This window comes from Taudactylus pleione, unplaced genomic scaffold (genome assembly GCF_031769625.1).
Source record: "Taudactylus pleione unplaced genomic scaffold, aTauple2 ptg000172l, whole genome shotgun sequence".
In the NCBI taxonomy this organism is placed as follows: domain Eukaryota; kingdom Metazoa; phylum Chordata; class Amphibia; order Anura; family Myobatrachidae; genus Taudactylus; species Taudactylus pleione.
The window spans coordinates 1,604,762-1,630,702 of NW_028284574.1; the positions used below are offsets into that span (position 1 = coordinate 1,604,762).

Sequence of the window (25,941 nt, forward strand, 5' to 3'; positions counted from 1 at the left end):
CGCAACCACAATGTGCGACGAGCAGCTACAGCTGCCGAAGAAATTCGAGACGCCAGGGTACTAATATCCAAGGCCGCTTCGTTGAAATGTGGCCGAATCCCGGAGATTGCCGATCAACTCCGTCTGTTCAGCCGAACAGTCGGATTCAAAGGATGCCTCTAACGTATCCGCCCAGCGCTCCATAGCTCTGGCAACCCAGCAAATGGCCATAGCTGGCCGCGCTGCCCCCACCGCAAGGGAATAAACGGACTTCAGGCAGATCTCCACCTTGCGGTCCGTAGCATCCTTAAGGGAGGACATGGATGGCATGGGTAAAGTGGCACTACGGACAAGGCGTGTCACATGAGAATCCACCTGTGGAGGGGATTCCCATTTAGAAAAATAATTATCCGCGAACGGATAAGCCACCGCCAAACACCTCTGCGGCTGGTATCGTTTGTCAGGCTGTTTCCACGCCTCCTCTAAATGGTCCACCAACTGACCCGAAAGAGGAAAGACTGTGGCGTCACCCCTAACATCCTTAAAAAAGGCATATTTGGATTTAGACGCCGGAGGAACTTCGTCCTCAAATCACCAAAGCTGTGCGGACTGCCCGAATAAGTCCAGGAATGTATACCTTGGACCTAGCGTCCGCCTCCTTAGTACGGAGGTTCCTGGTCGGAAAGATCCAGAATCTCCCCATCATCAGACGTCGCTTCATCATCCTCATAAGGAGCAGACAGAGACGCCACCGGCCGCTTATGTGGCCGCAACACCTCCGTCAACACCTCCGACAAGTGCTGCACAGAACTAGTCGGGGAATTAACCCACGCCGGCTCCTGAGAAACCGGGAGAGGGGAATTAGGGAGACTGCGGGGTACCATCAATTGTCTCGGGAAACCCTGCATGGGTGACGACACCACTGATTGCTGGGACAATCCCATCTGCGAGAACGCGGGCTGCGGAGCTAACTGGCCCACCAAGGTTGTAAGCGCTTGAGCGAAACAAGCCCAGGGCGGCTCCTGTATCGGTGCCGATACCGTAATTGGCCGCGCTAATAAAAGACACTGCCGGCATAGCCCCTCCGCGCTACCCGCCCCCTCCGCTATAGGTACTTTACATGTAGTACACTGAAGCCGGAGCGGAAAGTCACTTTCAGACATGATGGCGGAAAGTATGTGACCCCTCTCACCAACACTTTTAGTATAGTGAGAGACCACCCTGCAGCACCGTACCGCAAGGGCTTTAGCAGAAAGAGCAGGGACAGTGATAAGGCTGACAGTTAGAAGGCAAAGTACAGGCAGCAGCGCTAGCACAGTCACATACAATGCAAAGAAATTCAATTCCTGCACTAACAGCGCTGATAGATCAACTACACAGACACAGAGTCTGGAAGGACACAGCGCTACATACACAGACCTGACCACAGCGGTGGAGAGGTATGCGGGGGGACCCAGACCACGATGCCACCGTCCAGACTTCCAGCAGCGTTCACCATGCGTTCAAGAAGATGGCCACCGAGGAGCATAGAGGAGGCTGGCCTGGGGGGAGGAGCGCTGCCACAGGACCAGTCGGCGTGTGCAGAGAGGGCTGTGTGCAGCGGGGGAGGCACCGACTGTGAGACAGGGAAGGCGCGCTCCCCTGGCATGCATTTAACCCCTGGGACGCAGCAGCGCTACCGCTCTGCCGCGGTCCTGCTGTCCCAGGGGGGGTAGTGGAAGCGCAGGTTCTTACCTGGCTCCACGCTGCAGCCTGCCTGCCTGGGGACTCTGGACCATGTAACAGCGGGGACCCACCGCGGGACCCCGCTGCTTACCTGTTGTCCCCCTTGATTGCAGCCATGGTCCTAAACATCTGGGGTCACCGCTAGCTGTGACCCCAGATGCCTACCAGCATCCCCGGATCGGTACCGGCGTTCTGGTACTGGGGGGATGTAGGGAAGACAGCATGGACGTCAGGACTGACTGTCCATGCTGTACTTCCAGATGTGCAGCCACAGCTGCATCGAAAAAACTTCAGGGGCTCTTCATGGTCCCCCTCTAACAGGTGCATCCGACTCTGGCCGGGCACCAAACTAAACTGAGATGCCTTGGCTCGGGGGCGGGGTATAGGAGGGGGACCCTAGTGCATCCTAGGAGGCTGAAACTTAACTCTATGGTGCCCGATGCCTGACGTCATCACCTATACCCCAAGGTATCCTGTGGATACCCTATGGACCCTGAAGTAGAAAGTTTGATTTTGGGGTAATTTGAGGCCTTTTTTTACCCCAAAAAATGACAATTATTGGACTAATTAAGCTAATTGAAAACTTCAAAATGTCTAGGTCATAAGGGGTTCAGCACGGTGTCCCCACATTTTAAACTTAAGATAAAGATTTTCCTTTCCATCTGTCACCCTTAGTGAGGTGCGAGTGGAAAGTTGCGAATTCAGTCTAACTGATTCAGTGCGAGTTGCTAACTGGATTGCAAAATTAATTCGCTACACGAATTCGAAGTGAAAATAGCAGCTCGCACCTAATAGGATTGACCCCATAGTCTGTCAAAAATAAATCCGGAAAGTAGTCAGATAAAATAGGTGCGATTTCTGCAAACCCAGGAGGATGTCAGAGCGGTATGCAATCGGGAACCCGACTGTCACATCCCAGGAAGGGTGAAATGCCGGGCGTCTAGATGTAGACGCCGCATTTCCCCGACGCCAGGAGACAGGCATCCCGATCGTAGAGATGCCGGGCGCCGCAGGCGGACAGCCGCGGGGGGGGGGGGTTGGGGGGAGGGTTAGGTTTAGGGCTCCGGAAGGGGGGGGGGGGGGGACGACTTAGGATTAGGCACCCCCCCGGGAGGGTTAGGCTAGGGGGAGGGAGGGTTAGGCACCCCCGGGGGGGACTTAGGGTTAGGCAGCTGGGAAGGGGGGGGGTTAGGGTTAGGCACCCCTAAGGAGGGTTAGGGTTAGGTTAGGTTAGTAGATACTCACCTATCCACGATCGGGATTTCCAGCGCTGTCGGGCTTCCGCTGCTCGGAACTCTGCTGATGTCGGGCTGCCGCTGCCAGGAATCGAACCGCCGGCCATGCGGCATTCATACCAATTCCGTCAGAGCAGTTACTGTTGATTACCACGTAACATCAGGCCAGGCAATTAGAATTAAACAGTTTATTGATGCTATTTTGTTGTACATGTAAGACATGCCAGCATGATCAAACAAACAATTTGGTTTATATACTATAACCTGTTCAATTAGCATACCCAGGAAGAGAATGGGCACATATACAGTAAAGATTTCCCCAAGAAGATGTCGTGAAATGACACATCGAACTGCTTAGTCAGGAAAGGCTTGTCTATTAGCTGCTTACTACAGCTGTTTCAGGTTTAGCAATGTCTATAGCTAGAGGGAAATTTAAGCCATTACTTTGAAAATGTGGCTCCAAGCAAAAAACAAATAGAAAATGTCTATATACTATGGGCGGGACGTATCATGCATCCCACCCCTAAACGCATAATGGTGTTTATTAATGCCGTATGCAAGGTAAGAGCTGTCCCTTATGATGAGAGGACTTCTGAGTTTATAACCCCAAGAGTCCTATCGGAGAGATCTGCTGCGGACCATTTTAATACATGAGGAACCGTATGCATTGCAGTAAACCTCTGAAAACTGCAGTTTTCAGAGATTTGACAGCATTTTGTGCTCAATACATCTCGTTCCAATTCAGGTAACTGCAGAATTTCTGCATGTTGAAGAACATAGTACTGTATACTTGTTGCAGGTCTATCCATCAAAGAAAACAATGCAGAGTTACAACAGGCTATATACTCCGCTGCAGAAAATTCAGGTTACACTGTTACCAGGATTTCTCTGTAGGAGAAAATGCAGCTTTGAACCCTAGCAGCACAGTGCAAAGACTGAGGAGCCCCATTTGCTGGAAACCAGTTTAATGGCTTCTACTAGATCAGTGGTGGAAAAACAGATTGCCACCAGTATTCAAGTATGGTCCCCGACTCCTTCCTGCTATTGTCATATTTGTTTATTATAACACTTTACTTGGCTGTTATGAGTTTTCCAAGGGGTCTCTCTTTCTTTGGTTAAATTGTTATAACTTATTACAGAGGTTAACAGTAATGTGTGGCCCTTCAGAAGGTTAGAGATCTGCCCATGAGGCCCCAGAAGAATATCAGGTTTCTTAGTACTTAACTAAATGAATAGCAAAAGTAAACTGGCTTTCATGGCTCACTTCCAAATAAGACATGGGACATGGGTAAAGAGGTTACGTTTATGCATTTCCACTAAACCTACCTAGATGAAAGGTAATCCTACAGTGTATTAACAGCTGAAGAAAAAAAAAAAAAATGCAAAAAGATTGTAATTCTATGCAACTATATACAGATGTGTCCTCTCGTATCTTTGCTGCGTACGCGGCAAATCGCGCCATGTATGGCACGAGGCATGTGCCCACAAGCGGATAGGTACACTGCGTTCGCACCTGCGACTTCATAGGATTGTATGGTGCATCGCAGTGTGCGCCATAGCATATGCTGCTGCTGGTAATCACCTGGTGCGATGCGTGTGCACGTTTGTAACGCGATCAGCAAGGATGTAAGAGGACACATCTGTACATATAGTTGACAGGCTTTAATTTTTTTAATACTCAAACTGATAAGATTATCTGCAAATAATTATCAATGCTTTATAGGTTGAAACCCATTCTCTCTAACTTCTCAACAGCACAAGGATGCTTTTACAAGAGTGTTTTTTCTTCTGCATTTGTACCTCTAGCATTGCAGGTAGCAGTTACGGCTGGAAAAAAAAATAATTAAAATATTGGAATATATATATATATATATATATATATATATATATATATATATATTCCAATAAGTAGATGCTGAAAAATTCCTTGGGTACTATGTAGAAATGTTCAGGTCACATTTTGGAGTACACACACATGGATACTGCTGAGACACGTTCATCCCTGTGCGTTTAACAGGCTTTAGCAATGCACACTGAAGGCTTGATTAAGAATTGAATTGCGTGCTCAAATATAAACGCGGATAGTCACCTGTATTCAGTTGACTGCCACTTTGCAAAAGTAGCTATGATTACCATCAGCAAGTGTTTGCACCAGCACTATATTTGGTGCAATAGATTCTTCTAAAACCACTGCTTACGCCCATCTCTGAATGGCCCGCAATTTCACCTAAACACCCACAAGACACCCCCAGAACAAATCCTACGTGCGTACGCCAAGTTACACCGACTGAGCTGCAAGTGCAGCCGAGACGCATACAACCAAATCACACGTTGCTCAAAGTTATATGTTTGGTAGTGGAGTAGGCTCATTGCAAATACTCGCAAGATCCATCCGCAACTATGAATCAGGCCCTGAATACAACATATAAAGAAATTAGGCTTTAGGGTTAACTTGCTTTATGTGCCTTAAGCGATTCAATGTACAGTTCACTCACTATGATGCTATACATTTTCTCCTCGTCGGGCAATCAAAAATAAAACTTGTACAAGCTGCAATTAACCTACATAACCCCCCTCCCCCAAATCTTCACCATAAGGCTGTCATCTAAACAGTTACTATGAAATACTATTGAAAAGCCTAGTAAATAATTATTTAATAACAAAGTCCTTCAAATTTGCAGTGTTCTGAAAATCTTGCCTACCTATGAGGAACACTGTGTCCTTGGTATGTGCACTGATCAAGCAGAGAATTAATGATCCAGCACCTTTGGAGATAACTACTGTAATAGATGTTAAGAAGTGTGGCACACAAAACGTAAGTGCCTAAAAAAAAAAAAAAAAAAAATCGTAGCCATAGCACTCATCTACATATGTACACTAATAGGACCCAAAAAACAAATAACCCACATCATTTAACATTTTAGTTTCTAAATTATAGCTTTAAGGTCTTCTACCCACTGGCATTTGGTTTGTTTAAAGAAAAAAGTACTCCATAAAAACAAAAGATTAAAAAACAACTCAATTTCAGATCCAAACATGTACTATACTAGAGTTTATCTTAATGCCAGTGGACGAGAGGTCTAAGCGTCAAACGGTTTATATATAGAGATACGAATGAAAGTAGATCCTATAAACCAGATGCAGCTCTCTAGGCTAAAAGTATGCCTTGGCAGCAGCATAGGCCTGAATAAGACTGGCACAAGCTCTGGAATTGTTACATTTACCACTAGCCGCGTGACAAGGACAAGCATTTATAGCTGAAAGGGCCATAGAGTTGTGCAATTCAGTCAGAGGTATTAGTTAGAAATAGTCCTGTGCATTAGGAGTGGATTTATTTTGCATCATTCATTGCTCATTAAAAAGGAAGAGAGTATGGGCGGAATTCAATTGTTTCTACCCCCCTTCGCGCCCGACAGGAGCAACAATTGAATAGCTCCATCGGGTGCGATCAGCTGCCAGTGCTCCATTTCAGCTCGCAGCCCCAGCAGGGTGCGAGCTGAAATGTGTGAAAAGTGACCCGTTTGGGCACCCAAACATCACTTTTTGCGGTCGGGCCCAGCACTTTGGTCGGGGGTAGCTGCTTTACGCAGCTAAACCTGACCACTTTGGGCATGATCAGTGCAAAAAAAGGCAGCAATTGAATAGCGGCTCGTGATTTCCTGTCACTTTAGACGGGAGATGCGGACGGCGTAAACAATTGAATTCCGCCCTATGTGTCACTAAAATGTAGTTCATTAAGGAAATGCAAGAGTATGAAATGGTTATATGCTGGCCATACACTAGTACGACCAGCATAAGATGCGTTTCATCATAAGTTTTCCCTTGAACTCCACAGCACCTCCCTGGCAGTCCCGGCCGTACGATTTGGTGCTTTTTTGACACACGATGTACATATGATCTTCCATACGATCACTCGCCCCTATACGACTGGTCGTGATTAGATCTATCGTGTGCCTCACCAAAAATATGCGATCATAATAGATGTAAATGACGCCAGTCGGACGCACAATGCATTGCATGCGCAAATACACGGCACGATCTGCATACAATTATAACGGATAATATGGACTGCACTCATGATACGATAGAACAGCAGCGGGAGCGTGCATCGGATTGTATTCCTACCTAAATACTACACGATTTCCACACAATGCGTCGTACCATACATCTAAAATCCTGCAATTGGCCCAAAATCACGTTAGTGTATGGCCAGCATAAGACACACACAAAAAAAAAAAAAAACTAGGCTAGTCATTCACATTTTATCTGTATATACAGCACTTCAAATGATATTTAAATATATAAAGAAATAACATTATTGTTATTAATTAGTGATGGTGCAAAGTTTCAGCTTACAGGGCCTGTGGATAAACATGTGCTGCTTGGGCACGAATAGATAAAGATTTAAACAGAACTTCAAACCCTGCACCTCGATGGCAAATGTGCAGTAGATCTGCAGAGCCTAACAATACACGTATACATTGCACCACGTCATTTGCCAAAACATGCATGACAGACTGCACAGAGAAGCCTGTTTATGCACAGTCAGGCAGCCATGAGCAGTCCCTATCACAGGTCCCATCTGCTGCCTCCCCCTCCTTCCCTCTAAACAAGTGTCCGATATGCAAGTAAAGTGATTCTACTGGCACTAGAGATGGGGAGTGATGCAGAAAGAGGAGGGTACAAGTTGGAAATTTTAAACACACAAATGTAGAAGGTTTTCTCTGGAAAGACATTCTGATATCAGTTAGTCTTAGTAGTGTTTGAGTGCCTCCAAAATTGGGAAAACTCATTTGTCTTACAGCCAGTTTGTTGCATACAACTTACAATATTACCACTTATTCAAAGCTATTAAGTGATAATACAACTCCTGGCACCCAGGAAAAGGTATAACCAAACAGAGCAAAGAAAATGCACTGCAATCTTCCAGGGCAGGATAAAACCCAGATAGTCTCATTCCTTAAATGTATTAGTAACGTATAAAGTGTCTGGTACAAATTTGAAGGTTCTACAGCTCTTCATGCATGTCATTCTCTAGGCTACTGAATTAGCCTGACTGGTTATGATGAGGTATAATAATACCTCTTTTCCACCAAAAACCCAGGTCCGACCTGGGTTTTCAGACATGGTTCCAACCCAAGTCAGACACCGTTTACACAGCACCATCGATCTGGGTTATTCTCAGGTCAGCCCCATTCACACTGAACCTGAGTCTGCCCTGCTAAACTTGTGAGGTCATAAAAAGTGGGAGGTGACTGCTCCACAATCACCAATCAGCTCATTTCAAGCATGACCCAGGTCGGATAACCCAGCTTGCGCCGTTACAGTGCACCATTACCCAGGTCCATCCTGGGTCTGACCCTGGTAGCTACCTGGGCTGGTTTGCCGGGTCACTTGACCCGGTTATTTTTCAGGGATCCTTTTATACTGAGCTGCGACCCAGGTAGACCCAGCAATAACCCGGGTTATCGCAGCAGTGTTAAAGGGGTATAAGTGGAAATGCCTCTCTCTCTCACATTACAGATTACAAAGCTTAGGTTTTATAGACTGGTCAACATAGGTTTGATTATGAATTCTAAGTGAAAGGATATGCCAGCCATAGTTCAACAGTCTGTTTGCATTTAAAGAACATCTGCTTTCTGCAAAAGACAATCCCCGTGTGTACACTTCTTAGCACATGCACATTAAAAAAATGACTGAGAAAAGAACTTCAAAAGAAGCAATTTGGCATGTAGTTTACATCCCACTCCTCCTTGCATCTATAAAGTACCTTTTCTATATCTCCCAATCCATTATCTGGGTGTTATCTTCACCTCTGCCCTCTTGTCCACTCTTCCCACCATTACTATGCTAAATCCCTATACCAATCCTGCCACTAACACCTTTATGATATTTCACATTGGAAGCCACTAAAACCCTCATTGACACCGTCCTCCCCCTTCTGGATTACTATAATCTTCTGCTATCTGGTCTACTGAACTAACCTTGCACTGTTGGGTCTATCCTTAATGCTACAACCCATATCATTTTTCTCTCTTGTTGGGCTACCTCTGCTGTATCCTTCTCCCAGTTACTCCACTGGCTCCCTATCCCGCCAGAGAACCCAATACAAACTCTTCTCACTTCACCTAACAAAGCCCTTAACCACTCTTCTGCTCCCTACATCCACAATGACTTCTCAGCTTGCACTCCCCACCCTGTCCTCATCACCGTGCCTCTGACTCCCTCTCCTAGGTGTGGCATAAGAGATAGATAATGTCTAGATAGACACCAGATGTTAGACAGTCAATAGTTAGACAGGGAAAAAAGTTTGACACAGACAAACGTCAGACACCCTAGAGCTCGACATGCAAAAAGTTCGACAGGTACAAAAGGTCAACAGGGTTAAAAGTTCGACATGAAGATGATCGACACAAAGATGGTCGACAATTTATTTAATTTTGTAGCCCTAATCTTCACCCTAACTCTCCCCTTGGTGCCTAACCCTAAAAAAGAAAAAAAAAAAAAAAAGTGTCGATCATTTTTGTGTCGATCTTTTGCTTGTCTAACTTTAGTGTGTGACTTTTTTTCTGTGTCGAACTTTTATCCTTGTCTAACTATTGACTGTATCTATAGTCGGGAACCCGCTCCAATGTACCTAATCAGACTTGCCATCCATCGTTTAAATGTCCTGAAAACTCATCTCTTCACTCAAACCTAGCATTCCACTCTATACTTTCTCTAGTTCTAACTCCCCACTGCATCCACACATTCCATAGATGTAAGCACTTGCAATCAGGGCCCTCTCCCCATTGTATTCTATACATAATTACATAATATGAACAGTAATGGTGGGTACACACTGGGCGATATTACTGAGCGACTGCACAATTACGACATCGTAATCGCTCAGTAATCGTGCACAAATCGCGCACATTTATGTCGGAAACGACCAGCGTTGCGCACTCCTGCTGGTCGTTTCCGACATTGCCCATCGCCTGAACATGCAGCACAATCTGACGACCTCGTCAGGTTGCTGCATGTTGGGGAATGGGGGAGAGCCCGGCGCTGAACGATATCGTTAATGATATCGTTCAGCAGCTGTGCTCAATGTCATGAACGACATTGAGCACAGCCTGCCGGGGACACACTACACGATATCGCTCAGGGAGCATATCGTGTAGTGTGTACGCACCTTAATTGTATATATTTGTAAAGTTATGCGCTTGCCTGCATTAGACATACCAATGTAAATTGTGCATGAAAAAGGTTAAGCTGTTGCAAATTTGTCTGAGGAAGCAGACTGCAATATGCGTTGCACCCAAATAAGTTTATTTATTCCAATTTTATTGCTACTCACTTCTCTACATTATAATTTTAATATTTTTCTATGTTTTAACACAGAATTATTTTTTTTTTCATGTTTCACTAAAAATTTCAAGTTTTTTTTTTTTTACATGGCATTACTTGAATTGCATGCAACGTAATAAATAACCTTTTCAGCACACCAAGAGTACTGTACAGACTCTACATAATCCTCAGTATGCAATTTTCTGTCCACAACATGATGGAATCCCTATAACATACATCAAAAGGACATCAGAGTTCAATATCTATACATAATGTCCCTGGCAGGCGTCTGTATGTTTGTTCTGTTTACAGAAGTACCACGGGACAAATTTTGATGCAATTTCCACTATGCTAGAGCATTTGTGGAGGAAGGATTAGGTGTATGAAACATTAATGTATGACAAAAGGGAGACGAGCAGTGACGATTTTAATAAAGCAAGTCAGTGAATAAACAGACATCCGAGTGCTCTCTCGGCTTATGCTGCCTAAACCGTTAAAGTTCATCATTGTGATAGATCTTTATTTTATTCCATGTACAGTGTGATACATGCATCAATTTTTCTGGAAAAAAAATATAAGCCCTGTTCACCTGTACATAATATCAATTTTTCCCGTTACAGTTTCTATTTCATTTATGTGATAAACGATTCTTTCATTTCAATCGAGTCCAATTCCCATAAGAGTTTGCTTTGGCATGACCATAAATAAAAGGCCAGGGACAGACACTTATAGGCTGGATTTGACCTAGGTGGACAACTTTACATGGCCCTTTTGTGTGTCACGTCAAAACATAATGTAATCGTGTTGACGTCAGGAGGAAAAACTACTAATGTCACGTACACTGCAATCTTATAAGATAAGGTTAAAAAAACATTTTTTAAAAATCCCTCTACATTCAAAATTGCTCCCGTGCGAAGCCAGGGAGGGTCGCTAGTTAATGTTAATACAACATACATTTGACAAAAAGAGTGAGCATGAACCAATGGTGGCTCCATTCTTGACAACAGAGAACACAATGTTCTATCCTAATAGGTAGTCCACCTATTGTAGTCCATATATTTTCAGGAAATCCAGGAGATAACGTTGCACCCACAGGCAGGTGACGGTGCAGTATTACTTAAGGCAAAATTCCTTCATCAATTGGGGCAAGTTTCATCAAAAATCAATTTTTAGCAAAGGACAGCACTTCCGATATGAGCTGTCCTTTGCTGTGCTGGAACTTCCTGAGTCTATGAACCGGGAATCGCTCTGCGCATGCATGAGCGAGCAGTGGGGTCCATGGGAAGGATCCTATTGGATCCCTTTTGGGCAAGTCTCCGAAAAGAAGCCCATAGGATTCTATTAGGCAACGCCATCTATAGATGGCATTGCCTATCCATGATCTGCATTGATGCATTTCACCGCTGGTGACCCTATTAGGTGTTGGATGACTGTCGTAATTACATTACAAACACTTTCTCTTTCTCGATACTCAAACAACTTCTTACAAATTTAACGGATGGAGATGCACTGGAACTACCAGTCTTTGGGGTCTATGTACTAAGCTTTGGAGAGTGATAAAGTGGACAGAGATAAAGTACCAGCTAATCAGCTCCTAACCATCATTTTTCAAACTAAGGGGTCTATTTAATAGCCTTGAATGGAGATAAAGTACCAGCCAATCAGCTTCTGACTGCCATGTCACAGGATGTGTTTGAAAAATGACAGTTAAGAGCTGGTTGGTACTTTATCCCCATCCAAGGCTTACTTAATAGACCCCACAGAGTTAGGAGCTGACGATAACATATGTTCTATCTCTCCAAAACCTAGTACTCTATATGTTAACACTCTGATGGGCACTGCTGTTCATTTTTTATATTCATTACTAATCTCTAGAGAATTGCTGTATATAAATAACCATGCTTAGGTAAAACTGCAGTATAGCTAAATGTTTTCTTATTGATCCCAGACACACGTTCTCATTGCATAACGGAATTAGGGGCCTATGTATCAAAGCTGTGAGAGATAAAAGTGTGAGTGATAAAGTACTAACCAATCAGCTACGTGCAAATTTACATTTTGCAGACTGGTTAGTACTTTATCTCACAATTTTATCACTCACAGCTTTGATACATAGGCCCTTAGAGCGGGAATAGGTGCATTATAAAACATACATATGTTTTTTTAAATTATGTTTATGCTCAAGAAAATATGACAGGGTATGGACATTCACAGGACATTGTTCATAGGAAAAATTAATTGTCATGTTAGCAATCTGTGTAGGAGGAGTATATTAAAATGTATTACTGGAGAGTGTTAGTAACAGACTCAATGGGCACGATTCTATTCAACGCGATGTAAATAGCACCGGGAGATAGCTCCCGGAGCTATTCAATTCATCGCGATGTTAGGTCGGGGAAGGCTCGTTCTCGCGCCTTAAATAGGGTGTTTAGGCGCGATAACAGGCATTCCCCGACCTAACTTCCCGGCGCGAGGCTGTTTTCCAGGCGCGAAGGGCAGAAAACAGCCTCGCGCCGGGTCTTTTGTCGGAGGGATAAGAGAAGAAATCATTAGTCGGACTTGGCAGCGCGGTGTATTGAATAGCTCCGGGAGCTCACTCCCAGCGCTATTTACATCACGTTGAATAGAATCGTGCCCAATGTGATTGGTAAGGAACAGCAACAAAGTTGTTACAAAGCAAAGCTGGCCACACACTTAACGATTATCTTTCCAACTACAGTAGTTGGCAGATTATCAGGTTTTTGTAGCAATGTATGGGAGCAAATGACAATTAAACAAACATATATTGGGGCCTATGTATCAAAGCTTGAAGAGAGATAAAATTGTGAGGGAAAAAGTATTAACCAATCAGCTCCTGTCATTTTTCAAAAACAGCCTATAAAATGTAAGACAGAAGCTGATTGTGCGATATAAATCACCAACTAATTTTCTCTCTCACCAAGCTTTGATACATAGGCCCCTTAATCAACTTGTGCGATTAATAGTTTTGTACGGTTTCTGGGAGCATATGGCCGACTTTAGCAGGAATTGATGCTCCCACACTGGACAACAGGGGCTATAATGTGGCAAGACAAAGCAATCTTTTAATTTTAAAAAAGCAATAGGAAATAAGATTTTCAATATGTGAATAAAATCTAATAAATAAACAAATGAAAATATTAAATATTTTAGAGTCAGGAATAATCTGCAACATAACCAAGTGTTGGGAACTCTAGTAACGTGGATAAACTTTAGAATACATTGCTAGTCGTGCCATTGTCTATCTCATAACTTTTGTATTCATTTTAATCCAATACCTGGGGAAAATGGTTTGAAGTAATTACAATCAATGACAAAAGATGAAAGATTTTATTGTAATATTAGTGTAGAGAAAAACTTATGGGGTATATTCAATTTGGTGCAGGGAAAAGTTCCGGGTTCACACCTTTTGCCCACGCAGCAAAACCTCTGGTAACTAAAGGATTCCGGATAAAGGGTATTTATCAAAGACTGGAGAAAGAAAATTGTGAGAGATAAAGCACTAACCAATCAACTTCTAACTTGCATTTTACAAGTTGTGTTTGAAAAATGACAATTAGGAGCTGATTGGTTAATACTTTTTCTCTCACAATTTTATCTCTCATCAAGCTTTAGTACATACACCCCTAGATGTGGAATCCAGTGACTTTCCCAATGTGTTAATTACCAGAGGTGCATTTTTACGCAGACTTTCTCACAGCTCCTGAGGCTGCGAGGAAAATTGCACCCTCTGGTAATTAACACACAGGGCATTGACTACTAATGGAATTGGTCACTGACAACAATAAGCGGGGGATAATTGGATATGACCCTGAGAGCCTCCACATGAAAATCTTTTTTCGCATGTGTGAAGATAAGTTTTCCCAAGTAAGCACAGCCTAAAATGTATTAACCCCTGATGAGGGATAAACACCAAAAATGTTCTAGTTACAAAGATACAAATTTGTACATGAAACAGTTAAAAGGCTTTGTTTCTAAGTACAGTAAGTGGTGTCACAAGTTCCCCATTCTTTGTTGCCAAGCTACCAAGACGCCTGTCCATAAGACAGATATTGAGCAGCACGCACACACTGCTGTACTAAACACTGTAGTCACACTTCGTAATACCAGGTCTTACGTTAGCAAGATGAAGAATGAGCATTATTGTGGTAGGAGGGACGAATCACACATGCTGCTTGCTCAGTATACTGTATTAGAGTGGGCATTGGATGCATTTAAATATATAAAAAGGGCCAGCTCCTAAAACGAATAGGTTACAATACATTCCAATAGACAAATGTTCTCAGGTGTAAAATTCAGCAGGTCATTTAACACAACGATTCAAAGGCTATGCATGTGAGATAGATACAGACTGCCTGAGAACAATCTGCCTGAGAACAAAGGGGATAATTTCTAAACCTTTATTAGGGGTGCCAACCCCTCCTACCTTATGCCATGCATAGACATGGTTTATGGTACCACAAAAACTGTGGGAGCTGAAGAAGCCACATAGCTGGCCTTTAGGTCATAGCCTGCCTTATATAATATTCAGTTTTATTAGGAATTAGCCTTTAAGTACTGAGCAGCTTCAGACACCACATACAAGTTAAGCTTATTGTATGTAAAGCAAGGGGTCCATGTTCGTGCTTCACGTTGTGCCACTCACAGAGGAAATACCAGTGTGTGGTTCCCAAACTTAATTTTGTGGAACACCATTTATACCAGGGTAAGATAAATATATAGGAATCCAGTTCTCACAGCAACCCGTCACTAATGTCACACTGGCAGCATTCCGTCACTAGGATCACACTTTCAGGGCAGTTGCATCACATGGAATCCTGGGTAGAGTACATGTAATAATGCTGCTATAGGACAACACAAACGAGAACTAGATCAACAGTATAACCCCAAACATCTGGCTACAGAAAAACAAAAAGAACATAGGACAGGAGCGGAATGTGTCAGTAATAAATGGTTCTGTATCTCGCCCTGCACAAGAGGTGACCCCAACCTTTCACGGACACAGCCATCTGCGCTGCTGCCCTCTGCCAGGGACTATATACGGGAGTGAAGGACGAGAGACATAATCCACCTAATCAGTATGTCGTCAAGTTTAAAAGACATTAAAACAAAATAACGTTACGGATCGCAGTATGCTGACGTGTGCAAACTATAATGCTGGTACATACTAGATCCCCATCATATGTGAGCTTGCTGGAGGCATATACATTATATATCATACGGTCACACAGCGGAGGTCGTCCCATCACACATGGGTATCACGCCGAGCAGCGGCCCCTGGGATCCTGAGCCAGCTCAGCAGCGGTACACACACACGGGGGAGGGGGGGTGATGATCTACTGAACAAAGGGGAACCTGAGGGAGAGCGGGGATTTGCCAGCATCGCCCCCACCACACGTGGACCACACGGCACAGGCCGCCGATGCAACCTCAAAGATATGCTGCAGTCACTTACCTGTGTCTGCCGGCTACAACGTGTCCTATAGCGGCCACACACCGGGGGCGGAGATCTGGCTGCAGTCTCCAGTAAGCGATGTGTAATGTGTGTGTACACAGCGGCTCTCTCTGTACATGGGGAGATATACTGCGCCTGCCCGGCACTCCCCCTGTGATAAACCGCGCCTAATCATCATAGTCACCCATGTTAATATTTAACTTAGCAGAAGCAGCATCCCTGGCGTCCAATGCGTGTTCTATACGGATTGCTTTATATATCTATATATGTTACTTTGACATCAGATAATTGTGAATTGGAGCTTTTATCTGCTAGCTCACCAACAATAATGATCGGCTATTTACAAATAGTATAATAAGTGGTGTGCATGCAGCACTGCACTTCGGTCAGATCCCTCGCTGCAAAATTGCGAATGTGTCATGCATCATGAACTAACTGTACTGCGTGGAGCCCATAAGTGTCCGACTATAAATTGGTGATCTGATATTATTATCATTTATATGGCGCCACAAGTGTTCCGCAGCGCCTTACAAAGCACATAAATAAGTAACCGGCGACTTACAATACAATACAATACACGGGCAAGGATAATAAACATTGCTATATAAGTGACCTTTACACCCACATAAGCAGCCAAGTGTTAGTTGCCCTAGTGGGAAGTAAGAGATAAATGAAAATACAGTAGGAAATAGCACAAGAGGGTAGAGGGCCCTGCACAAAAGCTTACATTCTAAAATGGAGGAGCAGATAAACAGGAGTGACACAGATGGGGTAGGCAGGGAGGAAGGAAAGTATAGCAGTAAGGTAGGATGACAGCTGGATGGCTTTAATGAAGTAGTGGGTTTTAAAAGTTTGTTTGAATGATTGTAGAGAGGTGCAGAGTCTGATGGGGAGAGGGAGGGAGTTCCAAAGGTGGGGAGCAGCGAGGGCAAAATCTTGGAGGCAGGAGTGGGAGGAAGTAATCAATTTGCATGACAGGAGGCATGTATGAAGTGAACGAAGAGGGCGGACAGAAGAGTGAAGGGAGATGAGATCACAGATGGAAATGGGAGAGGAATGGGTGAGGGCTTTGTAAGTGAGTGTGAGAACCTTGAATTGGGTTCTGAAAGGGAAGGGGAGCCAGTGGAGGGCTTGTAGGAGAGGGGAGGAAGATGTAGAGCGTTTGGAGAGGAAGCTGAGCCGAGCAGCAGCATTGAGCACAGCCTGGAGAGGAGAGAGATGGGATTTGGGGAGGCCAGATAGGAGGAGGTTACAGTACTCCAATCTGGAGATGACCAGTGAATGTATGAGGGTTTTGGTGGCATCCTGGTTGAGAAAGGGTCTGATCTTGGAAATATTCTTGAGATGGAAACGACAAGACTGTGAGAGGTTCTGAAAATGTGGTTTGAAGGAGAAGGAAGAGTCCAGGATGACTCCAAGACAATGCACTTTGGAACTAGATGAGATAGTTATGCCATCTAGTGATAAGGAAATAGTGGGAAATGAGGTTATGTGGGAGGGTGGGAAGACGATCTACTCAGTCTTAGATATATTACGTTTGAGAAATCGCTGGGAAATCCAGGAAGAGATAGCAGAGAGACAGTTGGAGATACGAGTCAGTAGAGAGGGGAAGAGATCAGGTGAGGAAAGGTAAATCAGAGTATCATCAGCATAGAGATGAAAATTGAGGTCAAAAAGAGCGGATGAGTTTAGCTAGAGAGGACGTATAGAGAAAGAATAGGAGAGGTCTAAGAACAGAACCTTGGGGAACACCTACTTTAAGAGGCTGTGGGGGGGGAGTCGTGAGAGAAAACAAAGAAGGAACGGTCAGAGAGGTAGGAAGACAGCCAGGAGAGAGCAGTGTCTCGTAGACCAAGGGAGTGAAGGATATGCAGCAGGAGAGGGTGGTCCACAGTGTCAAAAGCAGCAGAGAGGTCAAGAGAATGAGCAGGGAGCTGTGGCCCTTGGATTTGGCAGCAAGGAGGTCATTGCTGACTTTCGTGAGGACAGTTTCAGTGGAATGGAAGGAACGGAAGCCAGACTGAAAAGGGTCAAGGAGGGAGTGGGAGGAAAGAAATGTGGTGAGGCAGTTGTAAACAATACACTCAAGGAATTTGGAGGCAAAAGGGAGGAGAGAAATGGGTCGGTAGTTAGAGAGAATGTTTGGATCAAGGGTAGGTTTTTTAAGAATGGGAAAGACGAGCATGCTTGAATGCAGAAGGGACAGTGCCAGAAGAGAGGGAGAGGTTTGAGGTGGCAAGATGGGAGCAGGCAGAAGGAGAGAGGTAGCGGAGGAGGCGGGAGGGGATGGGGTCAAAGGGAGAGGTGGAAGGGGGGAGGACTGGATGAGGGCCTTTACTTCCTCTCCAGATACAGGGGAGAAGGATGTCAGAGTCGGTAAAATGGATGGGGAGGGGTTATACGGGAAAGGTGGAGGTGGAGAGCTGGGAGACTGGTTGGATATAATGTCCTGACGTATGGAATCAATTTTAGATGTAAAATAGGTAGCAAAGTCAATGGCAGAGAGCAAGGAGGGGAGACGAGGAGGGGGTGGGCATAGGAGGGAGTTGAAGGTGGAAAAGAGACGTTGGGGATTTGAGGACTGGGAGGAGATGAGATTCTTGAAATATGACTGTTTAGAGAGAGAAAGGGCAGCACTGTAGGATGACAGCAGGAATTTGAAATGGAGAAAATCTGCCTGAGAGCGTGATCTTCTCCACTGTCGCTCGGCGGTTCGGGAAATTTTTTTGAGGTATCTGGTGCATTTGGAATGCCAGGGTTGAGGTGTGGATTTGCAAGGGTGAGTAGTGATCGCCGGAGCAACAGAGTCCAGAGCAGAAGTAAGGGAGGCATTGTATAGGGAAGTAGCTTGTTCAGGGCAGGAGAAAGAGAGGATAGGGGAGAGAAGTGAGTCAAGTAGGGAAGAAAAGAAAGCAGTGGCGATAGCTCCAATGTTACACTTAGTGATGGTGGCTTTCGGAGGTAGAGAAGGGGAAGGAGAGAGGGATAGTTTAAAAGAGAGAAGGTGATGGTCAGAGAGGAGGAATGGGGAATTGGAGCAGGCAAAAATATCGCAACGGTGAGTGAATACCAGATCAAGCAAATGTTCACTCGCATGGGAGGGTGAGGAGGTCCATTGGGAGACACCAAATGAGGAAGCGAGGGTGAGTAGTTTGGAGGCAGAGGATTCTGTGGGGATATCAATTGGAATATTGAAGTCTCCTAGGATAATAGAAGGAAGGTCTGAGGAGAGAAAGTGAGTCAGCCAGGAAGCAAAGTTGTCAAGGAACTTGGAGGGAGGGCCAGGGGGATGGTAAATAACAGCTACTCGGAGGTGTACTGGTTGGAAGAGGCGTATAGCATGAACTTCAAATGTAGAGAATGTAAGGGATGGTTCTGAGGGTATGAGTTGGTAACCAGGGGATAGAATGACCCCAACACCACCCCCATGGTGACCCCCAGGCCGGGGGGTGTGGGAGAATGTGAGGTCCCCATAAGAGAGAGCTGCAGGAGAAGTGGTGTCAGAGGGTAAAATCCAGTTTTCAGTAATGGCAAGGAGATTCAGGGAGTTGGAGATGAAAAGGTCATGGGTGGGGGCCAGTTTGTTACAGAATGATCTGGCATTCCAGAGGGCACAGGATAGAGGGACAGAGTTGATAGGAGAAATGTGAATGAGATTATCAGGGTTGCTATAGCGAGGAGATGAGATGAGTGTAGGGATCATGCAGGCGCCTGTGCTAGGAGGGGTACCTGTAGGATGTGGGCAGGGAGGGAAATGAAGGAGACGTGGATGGAGGTGGGGTGAAGTGACAGTGAGGGAGGAGAGATTATCAGTGGGGTAGTAGGATCCTGGGGGGGTATAAGAGGAAGAAGATGGAGTGATGGCAGAAGACGGGGAGGAAGGCAGAGAGAGAAGGGGAGATAGGAGGAGGTGGAGGAGACCAGGGGAAAAGGATAGAGGTGGAATCGGGGCAGAACAAAATATTAGGTGGAAACTGAGTGAAGGGAGGAGTTGAAGATAACATGGTCATGGTAAGGATGAGGTAAATAGGAGAAGGAAACTTTGAAAGCATGAATGAAGAAAAAATATAAGAGAATGTGCAGATTTCCAGAAATGTTTAAAAAAAAAGTGTCAGCACAATAAAAATATATTATTGAGTATAGTAAAAGTGGAGATTAGATGGGAGCAGAAATTGAATATTAGAGTAGAGAGGGCCATATTCAATTTGTGGCGAAAAGTACGTCATTTTCACCTGTTTCAATTATCCCCATATTCAATTTCAAAGACTTTTCGCCGGGTATAACTTTTCTCCATGTAATACATGGCGAAAAAAAAATGCAGAATTGGGGTTTAGGGGTGCAAGCTTAAAAAAAATAGCCTGCAGCTCTGGGAGGGTCCCCTAAAAGTAATCTGTGTAAAAAAAATAAAAAAAAAAATCCTTAGGACACCCCAAAAAGTGTACTTTAATTTTGGCGGCAAACAAAAAATATTGGGGAATAAAGTTTTAAACTAGCGAAATTAATTCAGGGGGTTCCCATGTATGCGGCAGGAGTTTTCTAGAATGCGTCTGGTAGCAGCAGGTGCATTTTGAAGAATTAAAAATAATGGCTTTATGGACTTAAAACTATGCCTACACCCATTTTCATGTACCCCAAATTTGATGGGAATTGTTATTTAGAAAAAGATAAATGCTATTCTTCACCCCTTCTTCACAGGCGCATTTATGCTTATGCCGCGGCTATTTAAAAACCCGACTTATCTTCCGCAGGCCAAAACGGGGGTACCCATAGTGATCCCCATGTCAGGATATTTTTATGGGGGTTCCAGGATGATTTCCCGAAAATTGACAGGACTTTTCGCTACTTACCTTTCCGCCAGATCCCGATTCCGCAGATTCCTAATTGAATACAGGGATACGCGGGCACGATACTTTATCCCCAGAAAAAGCAGCGATGATGGCGAAAAGTCCATCCTCGGACGTTTCACCTATAATTGAATATGCCCCAGAGTGGTAGTAGCTAGATGAAGTAAGAGTCTGCAAAAGAGCTAAGGTAAAAATACATAATTAGAGAGGTGAACTGACTTTAACAGTGTTCACTAAGATTATCTGTTAAGCAGAGGCAGTACAAATAGTAGCAAGTGAGGCTCAAAGTTTTTGTAGCAACTAAACAGAGGGCCTGATTCAGACCCGGACGCTATTTGCGGCTGCTCGCTGGCTAAAAGGGGCCGGCTATGTAAATCATGCGCTCTCGCTGCATCGCGTAAAGCCGCCCACTAAGTAATAGCGAGCGGCCACACTATGCGCTCGCACCTGTATAAAGACGCCCCTTTGCCACTCGCAAAACACGTCATCTCCGGCAGTTGTAGGATTAATCGGGAACATCGAGAGCCATCGGAGCTGCTCGCAGCGCTTGTGGTAGCTTTTTCCCACCACAACATTGTGAGCAGTTCAGTAAAATACAACCCAGTCACGTGTGTGATGACGCTACTTTACTAATTATGCACACCCATTAAACGCCGTTCTGATGGTTGGGCACGCCTGCATCGCACATCCACACCCCCGTTTACAAGCACCTCCCCCTGTTACCACCCACAAACGGCACTATCTGTCACTCAAAATAGCGGCCTGACTGCGGGCTACGGACGAGCACTTTCCCATTGCACTGACTGGTTCGCGCACACACATTGCGAATCATACGCATGCACAGATTGCGAAAAATCGCTCAATGCGAGCGAGCGCAGCATAGCGTCCGGGTCTGAATCAGGCCCTGAGTCCAGTGTTGAGAGTCCTGGTTGTGCAGGAGGCAAGATCCTGTAGCAGTGAGAATGTGGAATCTCCTTTGTTGATGTTAATTAGTCCAAATCTAGATTAGGTTGTTGAAAATGTTGAAAGGTCGCTTCACTTCGGTTAAACGCTGGTATAACGTCAGTATTGATATTAAAATGTAAGTGCACTTTTGATTATGGCACGTATGATATAGGGCACTTCCAGCCTACTAATGACCCATACATAGGAGATCTGCCATGTGAAAGTATTAAGGACCTTATTCAGAGACGGCCGCCTCGATGTTTTGCCAGTGCGTATGCGCACGAGGGAGCCGGCTCCGTCGTGCGCATGCGTGAGACCCGCTACGACCGACAGCGCTGGTCGTAGCGGGTCTCTTTCCAAAGGGGGCGAGCTGTCGATGTTGATTGACAGCTCGCCCCGTTTGGAAGGCGGGCCGGGGGGATGGCTGCCCAAACGGAGGCGTTCCCATGGGAACGCCTGCCGTTTGGGGGAGGCCCCACTGACATCACTAGTGATGTCAGTGGAGAGCTTCCGGTTCTGACAGAGCCAGAAGCTCTCCGGGGCTTACGACAAGTGAGACCCTACCCTAGGGTCTCGTCGTAAGCCCCGATGGTCGCGATGGTCTCTGACGATCGCGACCATCACCCGAGCGGTCATTAGAGCTGTGGGTGTAAACCCACAGCCTAACGACCGCAACAGAGGCGGGAGGTCAGGATGCAAGTGGCCGCCCAGTTTCTGAGCGACCGCTTGCATCCTCCGACCGCCTCTGAATGAGGCCCTAAATGCTTTCAAGCCCAGCACCCTCCCACTAATATGGCTAGCAATACATTGAGTAAAACAAACAAACAGCACATACCACTAGGCTAATATCAGGCTCTATGAGCTAACTAACAATGAAACAAAAAAAAACCCCATCAAACTAGTATACAATGCAGTGGTATGCTATTTAACATTGCTTATCAGCAAAATGCTGAGACTTGTAGTTCGTTACTAAAAAAGTTATCAAGCTGATAAAAATATAAATTCAGTGATATGCATAACAGGGCTCCATAAGTTAATTAGGTATGGAAATGAAGGCCTACAGTATAAAGTCCACAGTAAATATTTTTATACTGGTGTAAGAAGATGACATTTAGGGGAAAATTACATTTAGAGCAATGGGCCTGATTCATTGGTCTACGCAAATCTGATGGTTTGCGCATGTGCAGACTTCAAGCAGTGGGTTTATCAAAGCCAATGCTTGTAAATTTCTACCACTGCGTGATTGAGAGACTTTTGACTTATGCTATTGCGGTGTGGTATGGGAATTCAAAGTGTTCTGATCATAATTCTTTGGACGGGATGCAGTCAGGAAGCCGACGGTCGAAATGCCGACCTCCGGCTTCTCTACTGTGCAATCCTGACAGGGGACAAATAAAAGGCGTCAAAATCCCGACGCCTATCATTATCCCTATGCCGGGAGCCCTAAGCCCAGCATACCAAACGAAGGTCCGTGGGGGTGGAGGGTTAGGTTAGGGGCTCCCGGGGGGGGCTTAGGGCTAGGCACCCACCCAGGAGGGTTAGGCTAGGGGAAGGCGGGGTCAGGGTTAGGCACTAGTATCTTCACTGCTGCCGGTCTTTCGGTGGTCTGCCGGCGGTCATTCTTACTGATTCCCTTTGGACAGGGTTGTTAAAGCTGCTGAGAGAATTATTGGTCAATCTCTGACTAAGTTGGATGATATTTTTTCTAGGAGGAGTATACTGTAACTAAGGCTGAAAAAATAATTTCTGATCCTAGTCACCCATGTCACTCGCTTTTCACATTGTTGCCCCTCAAGAAACGTTATAGGTGTCTTGGATGCCAAACCAGCAGGTTTGCAGAACAAATTCTTTCCTTCTGTAATTGTTAGTCTGAATCTTTAATACTGTGTATTTAACTTTTTACGTGAGTTGTAAGTGTACTGAATTGTAATTCCACTTATGCATTTTTTTATGTAGTGACAACAATAAATTATACTATTCTATTAGTACTCACTCACCCCCTCTCGGCACCCATGCAAAACGGGGTTGTGTCACTCCCATATTGTAGTGTGCCGAGGCCGGGTTATGTATCTTCCAACACAGATTTCCTGACCCCGGCAGAGGAGTTCCGGCAGCCATTCTGAGTAAGCTTAGGTTAACTCAGATGGACAATGGCTGGATGCTGCGTCTTTGGACGCAGCACTTGGATCTGTGATGCCGACAGGAGTCGTCTTTTTTAATGAAACGCCTCCTGCGGCATTACCATATTTTCTTTGAACGCAGCAACAATGCAAATAGCGTGCAACTCTGAATCACCCCAATGTATGGTTTGGCGGATGCACTCCATTACAAATATCTACATTCATTATTCCTCTCACTCCATAGTGCAAGAAAATGAGTGAATATTGTCTACCATATTAAACAGTATTGTGCGCAGCCGGATATCGTGCTGAATTCCCCTTTGTTATCTTACATTTCTTTGAATGTCAGGAAATCTCTAGAAGCGCATTATTCTGAAGTTGAATGCCATTTTGAAAATAAGAGACATTGGGGTCTATTCATTATCCCTTTATTTCTACAACTTGCGTATTGGGGCCATTCACTTTAAAGGCAATACAAGAGATATCATGGATACAGGGACTTGCAGGCAGGGGAGGCAGAGCCTCCCCTGTCATACTCCCTGCCCTATCATACTCCCTGTCATGCTCTAGAGTTTTGATATAAAACTGTGTTGTTATAGACATGTGCCTCCCCAGCCATTGACCTCACCGCACGTCACTGCATGGATATCTCCGGTTTACCTTTCAGTACCGATCTGGCCTGACGTTCCCCTATAATATAATGAGGACCAAATTTCATCAAACTCCTAAAATACTACATTTTTGGAGCTTGACGGTGGGAACCTTCACCATCTTCAGTTGGCATTTGTTCCTGGACTCCCACTCCTTCCTATAGGAAGGAGGTCTGGATTGCGAAAAATCTTTAATTCGGATCACTCTGCCCCTGTTCAGCTTCCTCCACCGGCCATCGAGAGCTTTGTGCACATGCAAGAACCCCAGAGTCGGCAGTGCTAAGTTTCACTGCTACAAAAATAGCGGTGATAGGGATCGTGGGGACAGCTGATCTGCAGATCAACTGTCTACGCATCGGTGCAATGTTGAATTGCTGTGATGTTTTAGTATCCACAGCTGCTACTATACTTGCAGCGTATTGGATACTAAATTAGCACAGCTGAACAGTGATAACCTCTTTGTCTTGATATTTTTAGCTGATAAAAGAGTTTAGTTTTGCTTGTCCATATGTATGAAAAAAAACTCCATTCAGAAATCAGAGATTTCCCCAGAGGTGCTTGACTTTAATATCACTGCTGGTTGTGGCAACAAAATGATTTCTCAAATTATCAAAAACATAAAAAAAACACAATGCGTTCTGAGTTATGCATACCTGCTCTGTCAGTACTCACTATGATTAATGCACATGAGCGGTCATATAGGCTTGCATATGTCCAGTGTGAGAAAACATTCCATACACTGTGGTGCAATGGGGCCATGAACATACAATTTAGTGAAGGCCTTCAAATTGTTCAGCATCGATGGTCCCCATGGATGTCGCTATACACAGTGTGTGCTTTTCACTGATGGCAGGAAAGCACTGGTGGGTGTCAGAAGGGGAGGGCTAATAGATGTCCCAAGGGACATTCGACCTGAAAAAAATATTAATTTCTGCACCATCAGAACTCCGTCATCATTAGCAGGGAAACATCTGACCATCATTTGCTAATCATCGATGGTCAATGTACATCCCTAATATAGCTTCAGGGCACAACTGACCACTGGAGGGGCGAGTTTCCACAACATGTAGTTGCTGACTTTTCGTAAGCAAGGTCTGTGGTGTGGGGGGTCATGGCACAGCCAAGAGGGTGATGTGATGGGGCATAACCAGGGGCTGGCTAGCAACTTTTAGCCTGGGGGGCAAATACATGCAGGCGGCCCTGGCAAAGGAGCCAGGGTGCCCGAAGAACGTGCGTGCTATGGCGCCACCCCCCCCTCTAGTGTTCCAGGGAGGAGGCGGGTCCATATGGGGTTAATGTAAAGTAAATATAAAGATTAGGGGCAGCCCCGTCATGGTGCCCATATGCAGTGCCCCCCTGTGCCCCAGGAGAGGACCCCCTTATGCAGGCATCCAGTAGTGCCCCCAGTAGTGATCCCCCCTATGCAGTGCCCCTTATACAGTGCCCCCAGTAGTGGTCCCCCCTGTGCAGTGCCCCTTGTGCCCCCAGTAGTAAGCCCCTTATATAGTGCCCCCAGTAGTGGTACCCCCTATGCAGTGCCCCTTATATAGTGCCCCCAGTAGTAGTCCACCCCCCATGCAGTGCCCCCAATAGTGGTAACCCTTATGCAGTGCCCCTTAAATAGTGGCCCAGTTGTAGTCT

General features: G+C 45.1%; 1 protein-coding gene across 1 annotated transcript in view; it reads right to left on the minus strand.

Annotated features, from left to right (window-relative positions):
* The window catches only part of SLC16A1 (solute carrier family 16 member 1), a 48,177-nt gene extending 32,350 nt beyond the window's left edge, over window positions 1-15,827 (minus strand). Inside the window, exon 1 of the mRNA XM_088475447.1 lies at window positions 15,742-15,827. The gene's annotated coding sequence lies outside the window, so the exon portion shown is untranslated. The remainder of the gene's footprint in view (window positions 1-15,741) is intronic.
* Between the last annotated feature and the right edge of the window lie 10,114 nt (window positions 15,828-25,941).